Source organism: Penaeus vannamei, chromosome 24 (genome assembly GCF_042767895.1).
Source record: "Penaeus vannamei isolate JL-2024 chromosome 24, ASM4276789v1, whole genome shotgun sequence".
In the NCBI taxonomy this organism is placed as follows: Eukaryota; Metazoa; Arthropoda; class Malacostraca; order Decapoda; family Penaeidae; genus Penaeus; species Penaeus vannamei.
This window is the reverse complement of record NC_091572.1, coordinates 6145894-6148393: the sequence shown is the minus strand read 5'-3', so window position 1 is coordinate 6148393 and position 2500 is coordinate 6145894. Positions and strand designations below refer to the sequence as shown.

The 2500-nt window shown below is 50.1% G+C and overlaps 1 protein-coding gene across 16 annotated transcripts in view; it reads left to right on the top strand.

Moving 5' to 3' along the window:
• LOC113826247 (harmonin) overlaps positions 1 to 2500 on the top strand; it is a 208498-nt gene that overhangs the window by 182976 nt on the left and 23022 nt on the right. The window contains exon 1 of one of the 16 annotated variants that reach the window (XM_070138312.1): positions 795 to 918. The exons of the other annotated variants lie outside the window; for them this stretch is intronic. The gene's annotated coding sequence lies outside the window, so the exon portion shown is untranslated. Of the gene's footprint in view, positions 1 to 794; positions 919 to 2500 lie in introns of those variants that run through there. 16 annotated transcript variants of the gene reach the window in all.

Genomic DNA, 2500 nt, shown 5'->3' with positions numbered 1-2500 from the left:
AGAAAAAAAGGATGATAAAGTTAGGGGCAAGAAATAATGTAAAAACGAACAAAGCAGAAATGAATGAAAAGATTGAAGTATCATAGAAGAAAGGCAAAATTATAAGAGGAGAAAATAAGACATTCCCTTCCTCCCTCCCTCCCTCCCTCCTTCTCCCCCTCCCTCCCTCCCTCCCTCCCTCCTTCTCCCCCTCCCTCCCTCCCTCCCTCCTTCCCTCCTTCCCTCCTTCACTCCTCTCGCTCACTCTTACTCAGTTACTCACTCACTTCTCAGTAGTCAGTATCTTATCTACACTCGTCATGGACCCTGAGCGGCATTTCAACGACGCGCTGGTCACACACTCGCATACGATATATTGCTCGTCTCCAACTTCCCCCTCGGGTAAAAAAACCGATGTCCTTCGTCCCCATCCTCCCCCCCTCACCCCTTCCCCCCTACCCTCCCGTCTTGCACGTTGTCCTCCCGAGATTTTTGTGTGTCCTTCGCGTATTCCTCGAAGGACAGGCATTTCCGCGCTGCAATGATTGCCAGCGAGACGCGCTCATCTTCGGGATAGGAGAGCGAGGGGGGGGAGGGAAGAGGGGGGGTAATTATCACTTATTTGACGCGGCGTATCACCCCCCTTCCCTTCCCTCCCTCCCTCTCCCCTCCCCCGTCCTCCGTTTAGGTTACTCACTCTCCTGTGACATCCCCCCCCCTCACCCCCACCCAGGCCGCTGCACCTCTCTCTCCCAGGACTCGCCAGGGAGGGAAGGACAGTGGGCTCTGCGCTGCTCTCGCGGAAGGATCCTCGAGGAGGAGGTTCCTGCAGGAGGCGAGGTAGTGCTGGGAAATGCCGTCTGCGGGGCTGAGCGTTCCAGAGGACTTTATTTACGTGTCGTTTTCCTTTAGTGATCTTATCTTGTGTCTTGGCGCGAGGTAGGAATCCAGGATTTTTATCGAAGTGAAGTGATTTTACCTTTTAAAGAAAGTGGAAAGAAAAACGCGATGGAAGTGATGGAGTTACTGGATGTGGAGTTTGTGTCAGTGAATTTGGCGTTTCCGTTTTGTCCCACGTTTAAGTTGATCGGCTAAGGCGGCCCAGGTGACGGCAGAGGGCGAGGCTGAGCCACCATCTGCCCCGTCACCCGCAGCTGGCGTCAACATGCTAATCCAGGAGAGTTGGCGGATGACTTTCCATTTCCAAAACGCCGAAACCCCCCTTGCTGTTGATGCTCCCCATGACCCGTTACTCGGCGTCTTAGGGTATTCACTCTCGCGTCTCACACCCTGGAAGTTCCCGAGGAGCGTGACGGCGGGGAAATATTCCTCGGGAAAGTCAAAAAAAGGAAAGTCTTGCGCTCCTTTCCTTTCCTTCGTCGAGGGTCTTCAGGTTCAAGACGCCGAGAACTTTTGGGGTCTCTGCGCTGCGACGTCTGCCGAGTGTTGTCCGAGCGAGGAGAAGGGTCGCTGTGTTGAGACCGAGAGTATTCCGTGAGGGATCTGTCGACTCATTCGATGGGCAGCAGATGGGTAGAGGGAACAGAGGATTAACCTTGACGCGGCAGAGTATGGCGACGCGGTTTAAAAGGCGGCGGTCACGCTCACTTCGAGAAGCCTTTTATAAGATTGTGCGAAGAAGAAAAAGGAAAAGTTTGTCTGAGGATTCTCTGCAGGATTCCTTTCGTTTTTAGCATATAACCATAGCGTCAGGGAAGGGAAAGGTATGCAAATGAACACATGGGAAGATATACAATTTAAGGTAGCACTTGACAAGGGACCTCTGTTGCGTAACATAACGAGGCTTAAGAACCTTGTTGTTTTGGAAGAAGAAAAGACGGAATGCTTTGAGAGGGAGGGGGTAGGGGTGTAAGGGTTAATACCGGTGAATGAACTCTTTTTAACACCACGGGTTTTATATCACTCCGAATAGGGTAGATTGCAGCGCACCCTCTCGGAGAATGGTCGTTGCAACACAGGAAAAGAGTTAAATAGCATGTGTTCTGGCGTACTCAGGCATGGACGGTTGGGTGTCTTCCCGGCATAAATGATGATGAGAGACACTAACTGCTCATCCCTTTTTTATTTGATAATCCTAATAGCTCTGAACACCCAAGTCTTTATATATATGTATTACTAAATCCGTAAAAGAGAGAGCTGTGTTATAGTGAATACATCTCTTTCCGCCGTTGGCTGGACCTTTGATAAAACGACTCGAGATAATGGTCGCTCGTACTTGCTTTAAAGTAGAGAAAATCTTGAGCAGTAAAGCAGCCACTTGTTGCATTTCACTCGCCTCATTGCAAGCAAAAGAACAGGAATAAAAGTTCAAATGGACCTGCGACAGCCTTGGTATCTCTTCTCTTTGCGATCTTCTCTCCTTCCTTCGCTTTATTCTTCATTCTCCACTTTCTCTCAGTCTGTTTGCCTGTGTATTTGTTTGTCTGTTCATCTGTCTGTCTACCTCTCTAACTGTCTCTCTTTGTCACTCCATTTATCTGTACCTCTCCCCCCCCCCTCT